Below are 20,695 nucleotides of genomic sequence, written 5' to 3'. Positions count from 1 at the left end.
AGAAACGGAGAAGGGACACAGCTCTGGGGCAGCACTGCGGGCTTGCAAGGGATGCTGCCCCGTTGCCCACCAGGGCAGAGCGAGGCTGGCAGGGCCGGGAGCTGGCCTGGCCTTCCCAGAGAGTTGTAGACAGAGCCAGGGCTGGGACCCGGGCCTCTTGGTGCCCTGCAGCCCCAGGACAGGGGTGGCTCAAGCCCATGCCAACATGAGAACTCTCCAACCCGATCAGGCCCTGGAGCCACACCCCAGCAAGAAACACACAGCCAAGCTCGGCCTCAGACCGGAGGGGGACAGAACTGGACTCAGAGACAGCTTAGAGAGGACATCCGGCTACTGAGAGACCCCCGGGGCACCCTAACCCTGCCTCCCTCTACCTGCAGTCCCCAGGTTTCTCACCATGCTCTAAACGCACTGCACTTTACAGTTTGCAAAACATACTTCTCTCCTTCGCCTCCCATTCATTATGACCCTAAGTGATGGGTGGAATATAAACACTCTCAATAGAAACATTCTCAAACTTCAGTGTGCAAACAAATCACCTGGAGACCCTGTTAAAACAGTCCCACACAGTAGGTCTACAAGGGGGCCTGAGATCCTTCATTTCTGACCAGCTCCCAGGTGATGCTGGGGCTCAGGTCCAAGGACCACAGTTTGAGTAGCAAGCACATAGTGGTTAACAGCATGGGCACTGGGGTCAAACTGTCCACATCAGAATCTTGGTTCTTACTGTGTAACCTCGGGCAAGTTACTTAACCTCTCTGTGCCTCAATCTCCGTATTATAAAATAGTTACAATGACAACAATAATAGTAAACCTGACTCACAGGGTTGATGTGGGGATTAAATTACGTAAAATGCTTGAAAGTGATTATTATTTCGAAATTTAAAATGAAGGCTCTGAGACGTGGGCGCCGCCAGCAAGGTAGCAGAGCCAGAATTCAACCCCAAATCTCTTCGCATAAATCCTGAGATACCAAGTTACCACAAAAGGTCACAGCCAGCGAGCCCTCCCCCAGGCATGGATATTGAGGCCCAGAGAAGGATAGGGAGCTGACAAGTTCATGAGAAAGTTGGTGTCAGAAATTCAAGTTCATGACTCCCGGCCTCATGTTCTTTCCACTTAACTGTCCTTCTGCACTGAAGAGAAAGTGTCGCAAATTCTCCCTGAGGGCCCCGCCCCCGTCTCTGCTTCAGCGGCTACATAGGCAGTGGCTACCCTGGAAGCCAGATGTGGGAAGGGCGGGATGTGGAGGCTGCCCCCTTGCCCACCGTGGCCGGGGTTCAGGTCCCCCTGCTCCCTCAGAGTCCTGCCCACCAGGCCGGGTGAGAACCGTCTGACATCCTCCTTCCTTTTCCATCTCCTACCTCTAATCTGTGGCACTGCTTGGTCTCAGGGTCACCCAGCTGGGGTCGCAGGCAGAAGGTGACGTGGCCTGGGCCTATCTCCACCCCCACGCTGGCTTCCCAGCACGAGACCAGTGGGAGCCTGTGAGTCACTTGAAGGAAGTGTTTGGCCCCAAACAGGAAGTGGCTCTTCAAGCTGAAAAGGGCCCCGAGGCAGGTGGCTGGGTGGCAGAGCCCCAAAAGCCGATTGGGATACAGTAATACCTATTCAGATTTTACCTGAAACTCAAACGTGGCGTCCATCCTCTACTGTGAAACCTGCCAGGGGCTTTCCTGCTGTGTGACCTTAGGTACACCAGTGCACTTCTCTGAGCCTTGATTCCCTCGTCTGTAGGATCTGGGGCTGCATCACAAGACTGCCTATGGCCTGGCATTCCACAATGAAATGAAGGGTTGGAGGAAGTGAATACAGGTTTTAAATAAATGAGTAAACGCACACACGAGTGAAATGAATGAGTGAACGCAGACACAGAGGTTTAGACACCAGCCATGGCACAAGTTCCATCATTTATCTCTCGTTAAACTGTACGATAGAGATCTCACTGATGAGATCTCATCCCATCCCCTGAATCACCCTTAGGCGCAGGGCAGAAAGGCCACTGCCCTGAGCCCCACACATCACAGACACATGCTCACAAACGGACGTAGTAGAGAACATACAGGAGCCCCCACCACAGGACATCCATGGGACCCGGGAGCCTCATCCGCTCCCCTAACACCACTCAGGTTCCGCTGAAACCCTTCTCCATTTCTTGGCGTGAAGAACAAAAGATGATTCTGTCCAGATAAAGGTCTGTGGGTTGCGTTGTTGCGGATGAGGGAGGGGGACACTAGGAGTGTGGTGGAGGAGGGGACTAAGTAGCAGGAAACATTCCAGAGGCAAATTAAACTTGTCAAATCCTTTCAGACAGCGACTAGCCATAGCTTCTTGCATAACAAAGTGTCTTTCCCAGTAATGCTGAGCAACATTTTCTTTTTATTTGGCTTTTCTCCCTGTTCCAATCTGTGGTTCTAAAAGTACTCATGAATTAGTGCGGTATCCACAATAAATACACAAGGCAGCTGAAGAACATCTTTCAGCATCTAAGAATTCATATTACTCAAATTAATGTAACATGAAGTGTGATGCTAATCCTTCACACTGGCAACCACATGGACACCTGGGACCGTGAATAGGTTCACAGTTACAAATGTTCAAAAATGTGGATATTTCATCTCTAAATAATTTTACTTTAAAATCTGATATTCGTTGATTACAACGTATATAGTTTAAAAAAAATTTTTTTTTATTAACATCTATTTATTTTTTGAGAGTCAGAGAGAGACAGAGCATGAGCAGGGGAGGTGCAGAGAGAGGGAGACACAGAATCGGAAGCAGGCTCCAGGCTCTGAGCTGTCAGCAGAGAGCCCAACACGGGGCTTGAACCCACGAACGGTGAGATCACGACCCGAGCCGAAGTCAGTCGCCCAACCGACTGAGCCACCCAGGCGCCTCACAATGTATATAGTTTTAATATCCATAGATAATTTCAAGGAATGAAAACAAGTTTTGAGGATGTAAGTTCTCCTTTCTTTACATTTACTTTAATTTACGTTTTTGGGGGCGCCTGGGTGGCGCAGTCGGTTAGGCGTCCGATTTCAGCTCAGGTCACGATCTCGCAGTCCGTGAGTTCGAGCCCCGCGTCAGGCTCTGGGCTGATGGCTCAGAGCCTGGAGCCTGTTTCCGATTCTGTGTCTCCCTCTCTCTCTGCCCCTCCCCCATTCATGCTCTCTCTGTCCCCAAAATAAATAAACGTTAAAAAAAATTTACGTTTTTGATGGAAATATATTCTATACACTTGAAATATAATCGCATTTTATTTTCGATCCTTCAGCTGATTACCGTCAATATCCAATTTTTAAAAAAAAATTTTTTTTTTCAACGTTTATTTATTTTTGGGACAGAGAGAGACAGAGCATGAACGGGGGAGGGGCAGAGAGAGAGGGAGACACAGAATCGGAAACAGGCTCCAGGCTCCGAGCCATCAGCCCGAGCCCAACGCGGGGCTCAAACTCACGGACCGCGAGATCATGACCTGGCTGAAGTCGGACGCTTAACCGACTGCGCCACCCAGGCGCCCCAATATCCAATTTTTAAATGATGTGAAAATCTTGATTACAACAATACAACTACAGTGATCTTGTAAAAATGAAGACAATATATTCTACAAAATAAGTAGCAATGCATCCAAACAACACCAACAAAGCCCCCGGATGTGTACTAATAACTACATTCAGTCTCCTTTGCTATTCAGTCACTCTCAGTTGTATAAAACCTTTATGTGTATATTTCAATTTGTATTATGAAGATATATCTGTCAAGAAGAGAAAATCAAATTATTTCATTGAGCAGTTTCTGAGTTGTGGTATCACCTTCAAATATCTGACAAAGTATATGGGCCTCCATTTGCATTCCCCCCCCCCCCCCCCCCCCCCCCCCCCCCCCGCCCAGGCCCAGCAAACTCTGCCCTGGGCCTGCCTGTCTACTCCCCGCCCACCAGCTCTCACTTCTGTGGGGCCCAGGCCACCTGCCCTGGTCACTTCACCTGAGCATCTGCCGGGCTGCCAGCCAGCCCTGTCTTCCCTGGAGTCTGCCTTTTAGAAAGCGCTGTACCCATGAAAGGTCCTCATGCTTAGATGTGGACCTTATTTCTAGAGCCAACTGGGGTTCCTTCAAGGACAGTGACCGTGACTTGACTAGCATCTCCCTCAGACCTGCTGCTCCTTAAAGTCCCTTACCTTCCAGCACCATCTGGGAAGGGACCTGGCCCAGGGGGCCTAGAAGTGTCTGGCAGCCCCCTGGCCATCAGGCTGAGCGGATGGACCCAGTGACCTCTGGTCCCCACAACTGGTTTTCTCCTTTGCACCCCTTCTCAGTCCACCTCTACCCATGCCCGCCTTCGGCCCACTTACTCCGCGCCTACTGGTCACACTGATCCCCTTGGACTAAAGCCACCAGAATGCATGCTCCTGAGAAACCTCCACGTTCCCGGCCCACCACCCTTCCTAGCATCTTTCACAGAGTGCTTCCAGAGAGCAGGAGCCAGGTTCCGGAGGGGGACAGGGTAGGGGAGAGTAGGAGACTGAGCCAGGAGACCTGGGCTCTGAGCCTGGCTTGGCCACTGCCGGCAGGTCAGCCTCCTCTCTAGGCTCAGGTCTTCGTTCCTCAAATGGGTTATAGCCACCAGCCCAGATTCCCCGTGGGAGGATTGGGGGAACCCAGCGGACAGGGAGAACCGATGTGATAGGACCTAACGCCATCCGTCTCGTGTTTCCCACTGGCCTGGCGCATGCCGGTCCATCTACCGCAGCACCGTCGACCACATGCGGAGGGCCGGCCGTAGCCTTGAAAGGGGCAGAGAGTCTGTCCACTCTCTCATTTGTCTCCCTCAGCCTCCCATTGCCCCTGCACTCTGCAGACGGCAGAACAGCTCAAGGGCTCTGGGTCCCTTGTTCGAGGGCACAGCTATGTGAATGGCAGAGCCAGGATTCGTACTCGGACTCCCAAGCCAGTCTACACAACCATAAATCCAGTCACCAGCACACAGTCCCTGAGCTCTTCTGTGTGCCAGAAAAGGCTCCAAGCCCTGGTGGGGGAGCCCACTGTCTAATGGTATAGAGAAAGGCACCGAGTGCCCTCCAAACAAAGGAGGCATGAGCTGGGGGTGGGGTGCAGGGGGGCCTTGTTGGTGGATCGGCGCTTTCTCCTAGCCTCACCCCAACCTAGTCCAGCACTGGATCCACTGGAGGCAGCAACGAATAGCCACGACCGAACAAGCTTGTTTCCTCTGCATCCACCACCCCAGCCAGCCGCTCCCTGCCCGCTCCTTGGAAGGAAGGGTAGGCAGGGAGGAGCCCAGGCCTTGGGATACGTGTGCTAGACATTAAGCCTGGGAAAAGCAGGACCCCGTCCATCTGAGCACAGAACGAACCCTTTCCACAGCACGTCCATAAATGGTTGTCAGAGGAACTAGTGATAAACAGCACGCACTGACCACTGGGGTCCCTACCTCAGGCCATCCTGTTCATTAAGAACTTAGTGCAGGTTCCAAATCAGACAGGGCTGGGAGCCAGAGCAGAGCTGATAAATGGTAAGGTGCTTCCCTAACCAGCCAGGGGGCAGGGAGCAATTCCTGGCCCTGTCACCTCCACCCTTTTGCTGTGTGATCTTGGGCAAGTCACTTTGCCTCTCTGGGTATCAAACAGGGATTAACACCATGTTGAAATCACCAGACCTGAGGTGGGTGGATACAACACTTTGGTGAGAAACATGGGGCACTGAGGCTCAGAGAGGGGAGCTGACTTGGCCAAGGTCACAGAGCAGGCACAAGAGTCTGAACTAGGACCCAGGCCTGTCATGCTCTACAGCGCTGGACTCCCAAAGGCCTTAGTGGGGAGGCCAGATTGTGAGTGACATCACAGGGGTGGGAGAAGGGTTGGGGCAGATTCCATCTGGGCTACCCCAGGAGGACACCACCAGTTAAAGTCGTCATCGTCAGAGTCCTGAGAGCCTAACTCCTGCTTGTTTGTTTCTGGGACATGCTGACCAGCATGAGTTCCAGAAGCAATCCTTGAACGCCTGGGCTTTGCCCATAGACATGGTAGGGTGGGGTGCCGTGGGCCGAGAAGAAAAGTCAAATTCAATTCAGGTGGGGATGGGCCCCAAGGGCCTTGATTTCCTCTGTGGTGCTCAATGCTTCCATGGCCCTGATCTAACCACTGCCCCTGGGCCCTCTGCCATGTCCTGCTCTTCACAGACGCCCCCTAGGCTGTGCAGGCAGGGCTGGAGATATAAGTGGCACAGAGGCAGACTTCTCCAGAAGGGACTACAGCAAGGCAACCTGGCGAAGGTGGAAAGGCTGCATGAAGCCGAGTCATCGGGGAGAACCTTGGGGGCTGGGGCCACGTCTGCCAGCTGAGGAGCTCTGTGAGTTTCTGCTTCTGGAAGCTGAGAGAGCGTGAGCCAGCACCTGGGCCTGGGGGAACAGTGGAAGCACAAGGAAGGTTCTGCCTCTTGGTGGTCCCTCCCAGCAGCCAACATCTGTGGAGGTGTGTGGGTGGACTGCCCTGAGGCTGTTGGAATCCCTTTGCCTGCGGTCATGGCCGGTCCCCAGGGCCCCCCTTTACCGGTGACCACCTGGGTAAAGGTCTAAGTTCTCTGGCATCCTTGCCCTCGGTCAGCTCTGGCCTCATGTCCCCAGAGCTTGCTTCTCCTCCTCTTTCTGGTTCTACTTTCCCTATTACTTTAGCAGCTTCTTTTCTGGAAAACTTCCTAATAAATCACTCTCACGTGAACCCTTGTCTCAGGGTCTGCTTCGAGATCGCCCCACCTCAGACAGCTATGAGGTCAGTGCCATTAATTTTCCCATTTCAGAGACAAGGAAACTGAGGCTGAAACTCGGAGTTGTTCAAGCTCCCCCATGTGGCAAGCAGCAGAACGAACTTGACTTGAGGTGGGCCCCCTGAGGAAAGCCTGGGCCGGCATCATCTGAGCCTATGTACATCCCTCCCACACTCTACCCTCCTGGCCATCTGAGCTAACTTACTTTTTTTACTTTTGTCTTTTTTTTTATTAGAAGGAAAGCAGGAGAATCTGCAGATGATCCAAGGGGGATGACTAAGTCCTCAGATTCTTCTCGTTGGCTCAGATCCTGTTTTGGTCAATCCTTGTGAATCAGGGCGGGTCTGACATTCTGGGAATGCAGGGAGACTTCAAACCAACTTCATGAAAACAAGTTGTAAAAACACTGGCCGCCACTCAAAGCGGCCGGCTGATCAGCTTGGCTCCGCAGAGCAGGGTTGAACAAGTTCACCAGAAGGGAACGCACAGCAGGAGAGACTTCGGCTAGACCCAGAGGAAGAACTTCCCAGTAATTGGGAAGAAAGGGAGTGCTAGCTGGAAAGGGGGGAAGGGGGACAGACTGGGTGAGACTCGGGCCTGTTCAGGGAAGGAGCCAGCCCAGAAGGGGAGCAGGGCGAGACGGCTGTGAACACCTGCTCCAGTTCGGCAGACAGCCACCCCCTAACCCGAGGGAGCTGGGCGTGGCCTCCTTGGAAGCCTGAGGATCCGTGCCCTGACCTTCCCAGGCTTTTCTTGTTTGAAGCAGCTATGAAGCCACCCCTAGAGCCCTGCAGACCCAAAACCACCGGAGGCCAACTCCGCCCAGCCCTGAGCTTCAACCACTGACTTGCAACCTGCTTCAGGAAGATGCTCTGAGTTTGTGGGGCTTCTGCCTCCTAGGACGTCAAAAGTCTCTGCATGTAAGGTCCTCCCACCCCCAGGGTGGCCAGATACCCTGGAGCCTGGCAGAGCTCAGGGCAGGACTGAGGGCCGCCACCATGCCACCTCCTCCTCCCCTGCTCTGCACCCCACCCCTCCAGGAAAATCCGCCCCCTCTAGGCGCCCTCCCCCGGGCCCCAGCAGAGAACCGGTACAGGTGTCCACAGCAGCCTCACCCTGCTCCTCCTCCCTCGGCACCTCCTCTGGGCTGGCTCCTTGCAGGCGGCAAAGAATAGGCCCTGAGTCTCACTCGGTCTGTCCCCCTCCACCCCAGCCCAGCTAGCACACCCCTTATTTCCTTCCGTCTCATCCAAATCTCTGAAAGAGTTGTCTACACTCACGTCTCCACTGCCTCCCTCCCACCTGCTGCTAAACCCACAGCCCTGTGCTTCCGCCAAGTTCAACCATGACCTCCACATGAGTGAGCTCACCGTGCAGCTCTCATTCCTCCCTGACACTGTGGGCCTCACCCTCCTTCCGGAAACCTTCTGGACCCTGGCGTCCAGGACACCACTTGCTCTGGTTTCCCTCATTGCCTCCAGGTCCCCCTCTCTGCCCGGAGCCTCGTGCTGCACTTTCTCCTACGCCCTTTGTCCTCCCTTGCCCTTCACACTCTCCTTGTGCAAGATCACCTAGCACCGCTGTCTCTGCCTGGACCACGCTCAAGTCTGGAGTATCCAGGGACCCCTGGTCATCCCGGCCTGGACACCCCAACAGGAACCTCACACCCCCAGTGGCCCAATGATGACTCATCACATTCCCCCAAACCTGCTCCACCCCTGTGCCTTATCTCAAGGCACCTCCATTCTCCAGTCTTCCAGGCCCGGCAGATGAGAATCACCCTTCCCACCCATCTTCCTCAAGCCCCCAGGCCCACCTGGCATCTGTTCTCCACCTCCCCTCCCCTCCCACCAAATAGCCCTGCAGTCTTGGCTCAGACTCCTTCCGCAGGAAGACTTCCTTGACTCTCCTGGTAGACTTGGGCATGCCTTTTCCTGTTTCCATGGGCCCTGCACAGCCCGGTTCAGCAGCCATGCTCGTGTTCAGCTGCACACTGATGCCCCTGGCTGGCTCCAAGAGTAGAGGTGGTGCCTGATTTGATTCTGGGTCCAAGTTCTGCACACAGGAGCCCCTGGGAGGGGCTTTCCAAATCTGAGGAACTCGTCTTTCTGCTGAATTTGCCCCACTGGTGAGATCTGGACCTCCCCTCAGCCCACACACCTGCCAGAGCAAGGGCTGTCTCTGCTCCACCCTTCCTCGGGGCTTAAAACACATGAGCACTTGGCCCCTTGTGGACACATTCTAACCTGTCTGCCATTTATAAGGAGAGACCCCATGGGGCCTGCAGGAAACCAAGGGCCCCCTCTCATACATGTGCTAGCACATGCACAAACACACAGAGGCAGACATACACAAACTTAGAGCACATATTCACAGGCAGACCCAGGCAATACACATGGACACGTGAATACACACAGGCTCATGGAGGCACACGCAGGTGTAGACAGGTCCATAGCTGTAGCACTCTGGAAGCAGTGTGGTCTTGGGCTTCTGCTTCCCTCACGGACACCATGGGTGCCAGGAGTCAAGGTCAGCTTGGCTGGAGCTCAGGGTTGTCTCTCACAGCTGCATGCAGGGCAGGGGCTGGGGCTGGGGCGGGAGGAGACAGCAACCGTACTTGCTCTGCTGTTTCGACCCTTCCTTCCCTCTCAGTTTCCATAAACTCTTCCTCTGGGAAGCCCTCCCTCTCAGTGCTAGGTGGGGAGGTTGCCCCCGAAGGGGATCCTGCCTGGATCCCACCCCAATCGTTCCCTTGGGCCCCTTCTCACGTGTAAGGGAAGGGCTGGACCGGCCCCGTCACAAGCTCAGAGCTTTTAGGGTCAAGACCAAGTCCCTTTTCCCAGCGCTAGTCCAGCCTTGCCTCCACATAGCAGCTCAAATCCCTCTCCCGAGTAATCCTTGGCGGATCCCTTTCCCAGATGCAGCACCAGCACCAGAGATTATCGCTCAGCACCGGAGGGCCCATCTAATCCTCAGGACAGCCCTGCTGGGGTTGGTGCGCTCCTGCTCCTTTCATGGGTGAGAGACAAGGTGACTTTCCCAAGACCACATAGCTGCTAAAGAGCCCCTTCTTCTCTTTCCTTGAAATCAGGTTCCTGACCTCCAAATCCACGACCTCCCTCAGGAGGGAGCACTGGCCTTAGAGAGTGGCTGGGGGGAGGCTTCGGGGGTGGAGGGTGGAGGATCTCATAGGGAGGAGCCCTGCACCCGAAGAGCACCTGTTCCTGTCAAACTGAATCAGAGGCAGCCCTCAGTGCCACTGCACCTGCTGCAGCCATGTGGCCAGCTTGAGGCTGGATCCTTTGCTAACTTGCTGTGGCATGTGGAGCAAGTCACTGGGCGTCAGTTTCCCAATCTGTAATGTGAGCGGGGTGGACACTACAACCCCTGGGATCTGTTCTATTTGGACCCTGTGAAGCTGCACACTAGGCAGGGGTGTTGGAAGGGGAGACCATGAGGGTGGCGGGGGCAGGGGGGGCATCCCCCGCAGATGGGGCTGAGGCATGAGGAGGAGGCCATTGAGAGTTCTCTGGCCCTGCCAGCTTCCCTAGGGTTGTCTGCTAGGCTCTTCCAGACCCCTCTGCCAAGGCAGGCGCCCTCCCACCCTTCCATCTCCCCTTGCGGCAGAGAAAAATTGCAAAGTGTCCAATATTCTAGAAGGGGAGAAAAGGCAAGTGAGTGTGGGTATGCTCATCACATGCAAAACTGATGCAAACGCCCTGGGCAAACACGCGGGCACGAGTCCCATCATTCCTGCCCTCTCCCTATACCCCCTAAGTCCAGTACCTCCCCCAGTTCTGCTGGTCACACCTCAGAAGTGGCTTCCTCACTAGGGTACTCCAGCCCTTCATATCTCTGCCTGAGAAACAGCCAAGAACTCCCTGGGAGCCACAGGATCAAATCCCATCCGCAAAACTTTTCTCAGCCTGGCCTCCATTCACTTTCCCAGCCCCCCTCCCCCACCCCTCCTCAGGGGGAGCCCCTGCCACCAGGAGCTAAGTCCAGGCCTCAGGAACTTTACGCTCCACACCTTTACACAGCTCGTTCCCTTTGCACAGAGGGCCCTCCCACTTGCCCCTGCTTGTTGAATTCCTATAGATCCCTCAATACCCAAATGAAAAATGCTACAGTTCATCGAATTGGCTTCCGCATTGGGAATCAGGTCTTAAAATCAGCACATCATGAGTAAATTGCATACGGTCACCCTTGACTACATATAGCTATCGCTTATATACAATGCCTAGTCACCGTTCTAGACAGCTCCCGTGTTTTGACTTACCTAACTTTCACAACTGTGGCAGACTGTATTTTCAAAGACAACTGCAGCAGTAGCTTTCACCCCACATGCGCCTCCTACAATGTTCCTAGGGAGAGGTAGGGTTTAGGCTACCCCCACTTGAATCTGGGGGGTGCTTGGGAGTAATGACAGAAGTGACCCTACGAGACTCCCAAGGCCAGTTCATCGAATGTGATGCAGCTTCTGTGGAGTTCACTGGGGTACCCCTGCTGGAGTGTTGGGCCACCATGTAGACAACCTGACTGCTCTGAGGCTCCCAGAGGAGCTCACAGATGGAAACGAAGACCGGAAACTACATAAAGATCAAGAGAGGCCCAGCCAACCTCCAGCTGCCCCAGCTCCTCATTGCTGTAGCCATCATCTGGCTTATAACCATGTCAGAAACACTGAGCCAGAACCACTCGGCTGAGCCCATTAAAAAAATTTTTTTAACGTTATTTTTAAGAGAGAGAGAGACAGAGTGTGAGTGGGGGAGGGGCAGAGAGAGAGGGAGATACAGAATCCGAAGCAGGCTCCAGGCTCTGAGCTGTCAGCACAGAGCCCAACGTGGGGCTCGAACTCACAAACCGTGAGATCATGACCTGAGCTGAAGTCGGACGCTTAACCGACTGAGCCAGCCGGGCGCCCCTCAGCTGAGCCCATTTTAGATTGCCAAGCTATACAAACTGAGATAATAAAATGGTTGTTCTTATATAAAGTCACTGAATTGCAAGGCGATTTGTAATAACAGTCACTGGAACATCGTTATCCCCACTTTAGGGAAAAAGAATCAGAGGCAGACAGGTTAAGCAATTTGGCCAAGATCACAGAGCAGAGTCAGGCAATTGGCAGAGTCAGGATTGGAACACAGGCAGTTTAGCCCCAGAATCCACACTATTTACTGCTACACCACACTAACTGCCTTCGAGGTCGGCTTGGTCTCCAGGCCCACAGCAGGCCTTGGGGAGTGTTTGCTGAATAGATGACTAGGGAAGGAATAAGCAAATGAACAGGTGAGTGAAAGCACAGTGTGAGCTCCCAGGTGCAAGGCAGGACCTCAGACAAGCCTGAACCATGCAAAGGAGTCCGACATGAGCCCCTCATCGCTGGGGCAGTGCTGCTGTCCACAGCCCTGGGAGAAGGTGGCCATCAGAGGAGCCCAGCTGATGCTACCTGCCTCTGGCCCTGTACAGAGGAGCCTGAGATGCTCATCTCCTTGCTCCCTGCCTCCCCAAGCCCTGCATGCCACAGGATTACACACAGGCCCCTGGAGAGCCAGTCCCACCTGAGGACCAGGCCTATGGATCCTGGAGACCACAGCAGGAAAGTCCCTGGGCCGGAAGGCTGGAGACCTTAGTTTAATCCTGCCATGGCCACTGTCTGATTGTGCAGACTTGGGCAAGTCTCTGCCCCTCTGTGGGCCCAGGTGCTCTCCCGCTCCACTGCTGTAAGATTCACCAGATGCTGAGCTGGCCTCGTAGAAGGGGGTTAAGGTGGGCTTGGCATGTGGATCCCCTAAACCCCAAAAGGTATCTGTCCCAAGATGGAAAGTGCATGATGAGAATGAATCCCCCCACCCCCGCTTCACTGTCTTGCCAGGCATTTCTACACGCACAATTTCTAATCCCTGCAGCCCCTCCCCCCGCAGGCACAGCAGTAAGGGGCGAAGGACTCAGACCCACAGCTCAAGTGATGCTAGAAGCCAGGGTCCAAACCAGGCCCGCTCACCTCCCAAACCTCCACTCTTCACAGTAGCAAGAGGTGACGCAACCCACATGTCCAGTGGCAAACAAATGGATAAACGTGCAGCATGCATGCACCCTGTAATATTATTCAGCCGCTAAAAAGGGAAGGAAACCTTGTCACATGCTACAACATGGACAAACCATGAGGACATTACGCCGGGTGAAATAAGCCAGTTGCAAAGAGACAAACACAGTGTGATCTCACGTATATGAGGTATTTAGAGTAGTCAAATTCCTTGTGGGATGCAGGTTGCCAGGGGCTGGGGGCTGGGGGCTGGGGGGCGGGGGCAGAAGGGAGAATGGCAGTTTCCTGGGTATTTCAGTCTTGCTAGTTGAAAAGTTCTGGAGATCTGTTGTGCAACAATGTGAACAAAGTGAACACTACTAAGCTGTACCCTTGAAAGTTATTAAGATGCTGGGGCGCCTGGGTGGGTTAGTTGGTGAAGTGTCCAAGCCTTGATTTTGGTTCAGGTCATGATCTCATGGTTTATGGGTTTGAGCCCCATGTCGGGCTCTGCACTGGCAGCATGGAGCCTGCTTGGGATTCTCTCTCTCTCCTTCTCTGTCTGCCCCTCCCCTGCTCGCTCACTCTCTCTCTCTCTCAAAATAAACTAAAAAAAAAATTATTAAGATGGTAAATTTTAAGTCATGTGTATTTCACCACAGTTAAAAAAAAAATCCCCCACTCTTGGGGTAGAGAGGGAGGTTACAAGGGCTTTAGGGAGGGGAATCCAGGCAGGCTCCACAGAAGCGGGGGGGGGGGGGGGCTTTGAGTTGGGCAGGATTTGGGTAAGTGCAGATAGTTCTGGGGCACTACAGGCTCGCACCTTTGGCCCCTGCTTCCCTCCTTCTCTCCTAGGACCTGGCTGACTCCGCCCCCCAGCCCACAACAGCCCTTCAGATCTGCACACCAAAGCAGTGCCCAAAGGGGAGCAGGCACTGGAAGAAAGAAGGGATTTCTTAAATACCTACTATGTGCTCCCAGCCCACTTGCTTCATGACCCCTATCCTTCTGGGGCACGGTCTTCCCATCTGTACAACCGAAGGGTGACCCAGGATTCCTCCCAGTTCTCACACTGGCAATAATCTCTGAGGGGAGAGGGAGGTGGGAGGCACCAAGGACCTGCAGAGAGGGGGACGAGGACACTCACTGTTCAAAAGTCCAGGAATCTGGTGCTGTGGCCTCGTGATCCTGCCCCAAGCAGCTTCTGTCCACTTCACAGAAGGGGAATCTGAGCCCCAATGGGATCTGGTTTTGTTCCAACTCAACAAGCAGGTGCCTGCACCTACTCTGTTTGTGACAGGATCACAATTCCTCTTCCCAATCCAGTCCTGGAGTAACATGAAGGAAAGCACAATTCGCGGCACCTGGGCGGCTCAGTCAGTTAAGCATATGACTTCAGCTCAGACTATGATCTCACAGTTCATGAGTTCGAGCCCGGCAACGGGGCTCTGGCTGACAGCTCAGAGCCTGGAGCCTGCTTGGGATTCTGTGTCTCTGTTTCTCTCTGCCCCTTCCCTGCTTGTGCTCTCTCTCTCTTTCTCTCTCTCTCTCTCAAAAATAATCATTAAAATAAAAATTAAAAAAAAAAAAGTAAAGCACAATTCAGTGCACCAAGACAAGTCCTCCATGCCTAGGGCTTTCTCCAGGAATTGAGACTCTCACCTCTCCCCCGACTCAGGAATCTTTTGCCCCCAGAAGGAATGAGGTGGGACAGTCCTTGGTTCCAATCTCAGCTCTGCCAAGTACTAGCTGGACATCATACGGATGATGTCCATGAGGACACCTCCCAGCTGCACCCCTCTGAGGGTTGATGAGGCACAGGCACAAACACAGAGCCCAGCAGGGTCTGGCATACAGTAGGCACTCAATAAATGGCCACCATCGACAGCTCTCTCCTTGAAGACAAAGCCATTTTCGTGGATCTGTTTGCTCCTCTCAGAGGCCAGTTTGTTTGTTTGAACACTTCCCAGAGAGCTTTTTCCCCCAGGAACACTGGATGATGCTCCCTAGCCAGCCCCAGGGACAAGACGGGAGGAGCAATGAGCCTCACTGATGGAAAAAAAATCAAATCATCATCACGTGGAAACAAGAGAGAAGTCCTGGGGAAGCCCGTGGTGGCTCCAGCACCCTTCACCCACCTTCTCCCTCCTCCACTCAGGAGGACCCACAATGGCCCCAGATCCCGCTTAATAAGCCCCCTGGGCCAGGCTGGGAGGCCTGATGCCATCCGGCTGCTACTTAAATCACACAAAGCCTTCTATTCTTAGCTGAGCAGGGGCCTAGTTCCTTGCCAGCTGCCGGTCAGCTCTGTCAGCCCCGTGGTGCGGGCCTGGGGGTCAATCGTGACCACAAGGAGGTGTCAGGCGGCCCTTGACCTTCCTGAAGCCTGAGGCCTGCGTGAGGGGGGCTGCAGAGCACAGCCCTGAGGCCGGAAAGGAAGGTGAGGCTGGGTTCTCTGCCCTGGGCCACTGGCCTGCACCCCAGGCCACCCTCCTGCAGAGCCCCCAAGCACCCACTATGTGTCACTTGTGCTTTTTTTCCCCAGTAGAGTTTTATAGGGCATTTCTCACCAGAGTCTCACAACCCTGAGAGTTAGGTATCCATGACCTCCCTTTTACGGGGACGGGGAGACTGGGGACTCACCCTGGGCCACTGGCAAATATGCAGAATCACACCTCACACTCAGGGCTGCCTGGCTGCAGAGCGTCGCCTGTCCCAACAGGAAGGTCCCCCACACCTGCTGACCCAGAAGCTCCTCTGCTGGGGTCATCGGTGTGAGAACACGTCTAAGCTGCACTGACCTTTTCAAGGAGCTGAACAGAAGTTTTCTTTCTCCTGCTTAGACACCACATCATGCCTCCAAAGTCCTGATTTCTTTGCTCTGGGCTATAATTACATCCTCCCTGAAAATCGGTGGCCTACTATGTGCCCGGCACCTTCCTGGATGTCCTACCTGCTGGGTGTTTTGATCTGACCTTACGGTAGCCTCGTGAGGTTGGCCTTGTCGTCAGCATTTTCCAGACGAGGCCGTGTCACAGATCTAAGGTTGCACGAGCACTGCACAGAGCTGGACAGAAACCGGGGTGTGTCAGGCCTTTTTAAGATGGGGGAGAACTGCTGCTTATGTTTACTGGCTCTTCTTTCAATAAACTGCTTAAGTTTACGTTCCCGTTCCATGATTCCTTCCCCCTGCCGGCCCACTCCACCCTGCCCCTGTGCCAGCCCAAGCAGAGCCAGCATCTGTGATCCCTCTGGGTGCTGGCTGAGTCCAGCTGTCTGCCGGGAGCCCCCCTGCTGGGGCCGGGACACCATCTGGGAGCCTCTCAGGAACAAGGGCATTGAGAGGGACCCTCAGAACTCTGGGAGAAGAGATGCTGGGCAGAGCCCAGTCCTGTCCCCCTGCGCCTCATCATGGGCACAGTGGCTGTGACTAAGGATTCTGCGTGACAAGGTGTAGGCCCCCCGAGAGCAAGCAACTAAGCCCTGCTGAAATAAAGCAGCATCCACACCACCAGAGATCTGAGTCGTCCCGACTGACACGTCCTGGCACCAACTGGGAAGTGGAGGGGATGGGCGGGGGGGGGGGGGGGGGGGGGAGGGTGACTGTCTTGTTCTGCCCACGGGCCCCAACCACTCCCCTCCCCGCCAGCTACCCAAGGACACAGGCCTGTAGGTGGGCAGGCCCTGTTGGACCCCAGCCCTGTGAACAGGACAGGTAAGCTGGGGAGGGGGGAGTTCCTCACATGCGTTCCCCACCCTTCCCTAGAGACCAGGACCCAATGCCCTGCAGGCGTCTGGGAAGCAGCTGGGGAGGGGGCGGTATCTGGTCCAGCCCCCAGCAGACAGGACGGGCGGTGCTGTCTCTCCTCCTATTGGAATGCACGCAGACACTGGAGTGTAAACACAGCCCTGGCCTGCATGTGCTCCTTGTACATAATTCATGGGCTCCTATGGCTTTGGCCTGGATAAAATGTACTCAGCAGGAGAAACCTGCATGGAAAATGGTATGCGGTGCCCAGGGAGCACTTCCAGGAAAGGAGTGAGTGGGCCAGAGGCCTGGGAGATTATAGGGGGCAAATAAACGTTATTTACAAGACTGGTTTCCACATGTGTGGGATAAGTTAGTTTCCTACACACTTTCACAGACTACAGCTCAATGAATCTTCACAAAAGGTCAGTGTGGAAATTACTATGATTCCCATTTTACAGATGAGGAAACTGAGGCTCAGGGGTTAAGTAACTTACCCATTTTCCCAAAGAAGGAAGAAGCAGAACTTCCTACCCTGCACCAAACAGCTTCAGGTACACAACCCGCAACCATAGGCTGGCTCAACTCCCCTTACCCCCCAGTTACAGCCTGGAGCCTTAGAAGAGCCAGCAAGCAATGAGGACACCGAGGCACTTCATCCTGAGCCCAGTGCCCAACTGCTGAAGAAAGACAGCGAGGAGTGAATTCCAGCAGCAGAGCCAGCTTGACCTCCGCCCCGGCCAACGGGCTGCCCCCTGTCCAGGGAGCCTCTGGCCCCTGCCCAGCTAGGGCAGCCCAGCGGACCTCGGGCTAGAGGGGAAATGCTCTGGGTCTTGCCCTGCACACACATCAAGAATCCCTGAGAGTCCTTCAAGGCTGGAGGGGAAGTGCTAGGTGACGTTGACTGACATGAGCACGAGCCCCTCAAGGTCCAGAGAGGGGGAACCACTTGTTCAAGGTCCCGCAGTAGAAGAGTCTGGCCAGTCCACAAACTGGGCACCGCCGGGTGCCAGACACGCTGGGATGAATGCAACATACTCTGCTGGTGTTCGGACCCTCATGATCTGCCTCAGGTAGCTTCTCCAGCCCCATCTCTAACAAACCGCCTTTCCTCCCTCTTCCCCCACCACCCTGGCTCCTTACAGCACCCCAAAGACATAACCCACCCGTTGCCACCTTTATACCTTTGCTCAGGTCTTCCCAGGATGCTTGCCCACCCCCGCACCTCCCACTATAACCTCTGTGCTTCTTTGCAGAGCCTCACTCAAGATCTCCCAGCTGCCCTTGCCCACTCCCTCCCTCCTTGCCTCCTCTGAGCCTCCCCACACTCCTGACCTCCCTGACAACATCTGTTCACTCTGCCCAGGGTAACTGTTCCTGGAACTGGCTCACTCACACCCCTCAGGACCCGGGACTAAAGCCCCCGACGAAATGAACTTCACACACCCACCCACCACAAAGACCCTGAACAGTTCAGAAGAACCACTTATTCCTTTTAAGGCTTGTATTTGTCTTTCTTTAAAAACCCTTCGTGGGCACGGGGAAATGAAATGGAAGGTTCTTAGTCAGACGCATCTTGGCATTTCCAAATGCTGGCTCTGTGCCTGGCACACAGATGTCTGAGATATGGTCGCGTGGTGGACGAACGAATAAAAATATCTCCACCTTGCACTTCCTCCCGCTGCCTGAACCTCCGCCATTATTATCAATTCTGTCCTGGGGCTAAACCATGTTCCCTGTGATCCTCTTTCAAAATGCAAACAGCCGTGGGCAAGAAAGAAGCTCTAGCTGGAGGCTTCCGGTACAAAATGAGAAAGTACGGGTTTGCTGATCTGGCTCTTCCCAAAGTGTTCTCTCTAGGCTATTAGTCCCAGACCCTGCTTGGTGACAAAGGAGTTGCATGCTGAAGCAAGCCTGGGAGTTGGGAAAGGCTGGCTGCGTACCGCACCACCTGTTGGGAGACTAATTTACATCAACACATTAAAAAGCCCTGAGAAGTCCTGTTTCGATTTATGTGACCTAGCATTTCTCGAATTTGTATGCTCATGCATCCCGGGACCCTTGCCCTTGCCGGGAACTAGGGCTCCTCAGAGCAGTTTGGGAAGTGTGGACTGGATGGTGTGAGCAGGTCCACTGCAGGCCGAGGTATGCGCGCTGAAAGGGTGTTTGTGTCTGGCGTACAGCCGAGGCCACATTTCCTCGTGCTGACCATTGTACAGAGGCACAGGTCCGGCCTAAGCCATCACCAGTGATCTTTTGTGACAGAAGCAGAAAATGAATGGGGCATCATACAGCTTACAGATGGAGGACAGAGGAGAGGGAACAGGTGACAGGCCAGGCTGGAGACCTGAGTTCCCATTGCAATTCCGTGCTCACTGCTGTCTACTGGGCAGGAGACCTCATCTTGCTGAGCTTTGCTTTCATCATCCGCAGAACCGGGCTAAAGCCATTCTCAGGGCTGTTGTAAAGACTCGGTGTGGTAATGCACTCAGAGGCAGATCATAAACTGTAGGTCCTGTACTGGCATTTGCTATGTACACATCATTATTTCCCTGCGTGCACTGCCAGGAGGGTGTGGTCATGTCTGGACTGATCACAAGCCACTGCAGAAGTCCTCCATCAGGACGGACGGATGGACGGATGGATGGATGGAATCCCTAGCAAGACCCAGAATCAACAATGGCTGTTGAATGAACAAACAAACCAATTCCAATAAGTTCGGTTGTCCCATTTCTTAGCCCCTACCCTAACTGGTAGAAGCAGTAAATCAGGAAAGACACATGGTACGCGAGGGAAGAAAGGTGGTGGACTGCTGGAGGCAGCAGAATGAAGGTCAAGGTGAGAAGAGCCAGAAACCTGCAAAAGCAGACCCTACGGCAGTCAAGCAGGCGCAGCAGCCCAGGGTCACTCGGCTCAGGGCCAGCAGGGTTCAGTGCTCCCAGCACCACAGTGAGTGCTCACAAGGCCCTTCCCGGAGAGGTTAACCATGTCGGCATTGTGCAGGGAAAGGAAGTGATCAATCCTTTTCACAAGGTTTCCAACCCAAACTATGAAAGGGTTGTTTTTAAAGGGGATGAGGGAGAAGGAAGCTTTAGGGACACAAGCCTTGGCTGCCTGGAAAAACACTTACATTTTTATACAAACTTATCAACATAGTCATGCACAGGACAAACATTTTTAAAGTGCCCGCTGCGTGCCAGGCAAGTGCTGGTAGGCAGTTGGGCGGGGGAGGGTATACTCAGGGCCTCATCAGACAGCAGCACACAGCATCACACGTTGAAGACTGGATAAACGAGGTGTCGGGTCACTTGAGGACAGAAAGGGAAGTGCTGGAGGAAAAAGCCACACACAGGAAGTCTGGAGGACCAAGCCTGATCACCGTGTGACCTCAGGCAAATCACCTTCCTTCTCTGAGCCTCCATTTTCCCATCTATAAAGTGGGGCTGATAATAAATATCACGAAAACTACTATATTGCACCAGGCACTGGGCCAGTGGTCATAGACTTTATCTCACCCAGTGTGCACAGCCAGCAAGACAGCCGTTGCTATTTGTTGTGGGGAATGACTGTCCCTTCCACAGATAAGCAAACTGAGGCTCAGCTGGTTACTCACTTGCTCGAAGGCAGAGAGTTGGTGGGAGCTGGAATTTAAACCTGGGTTTGTCAGATTCCAGAGCTCACCCTCTCCTGCCCTCCCAGACGAGTCCCACGCTGCCTCTCACTGATTGCCGTGAGGATTCAGTGACACTGTGGATATCAAAGTGCTTTATAAAGGTAAACTATTAGGTGTCCAAAGCCACCAAGAGATGAGTCTTGATTCCTCTGTGAAACCAAACGCTGAAGTTCACAGGGGCATTCAGAACTCAGGGCTCCCGGGCTCCTAACCCCTCTGCCTCCTCCGTTCCTTGGCCAACTTCTTCCCAGAGCCCCATCCCAGGCTGCAAACAGCCTTGCTCAGACCACCTGGCTCCCCTGCGCTCCACCCTGCCGAGGACCTAGAGGGCACATGAGGCCTAGAGGGCACATTCTGCCACGGGGGCTCCGCAGAATCAGGAGCTCCAGGCTCCTTCACCACTCCCCGCAGACAGGCTGTGGGGCCTCGGGGCCAGTCTCCTCATCTCTCTGAGCCTCGGGTTCCC

At 54.1% G+C, this 20,695-nt stretch overlaps 1 protein-coding gene across 6 annotated transcripts in view; it reads right to left on the bottom strand.

Annotated features, from left to right (window-relative positions):
• Positions 1-20,695, bottom strand: part of GDPD5 (glycerophosphodiester phosphodiesterase domain containing 5) — an 88,293-nt gene that overhangs the window by 54,787 nt on the left and 12,811 nt on the right. Inside the window, exon 2 of one of the 6 annotated variants that reach the window (XM_043580212.1) lies at positions 1,623-1,770. The exons of the other annotated variants lie outside the window; for them this stretch is intronic. The gene's annotated coding sequence lies outside the window, so the exon portion shown is untranslated. The remainder of the gene's footprint in view (positions 1-1,622; positions 1,771-20,695) is intronic. 6 annotated transcript variants of the gene reach the window in all.

This window comes from Prionailurus bengalensis, chromosome D1 (assembly GCF_016509475.1).
Source record: "Prionailurus bengalensis isolate Pbe53 chromosome D1, Fcat_Pben_1.1_paternal_pri, whole genome shotgun sequence".
Classification (NCBI taxonomy): domain Eukaryota; kingdom Metazoa; phylum Chordata; class Mammalia; order Carnivora; family Felidae; genus Prionailurus; species Prionailurus bengalensis.
Note: the sequence above shows the minus strand (reverse complement) of the source record. Positions and strands in the feature narration are given on the sequence as shown.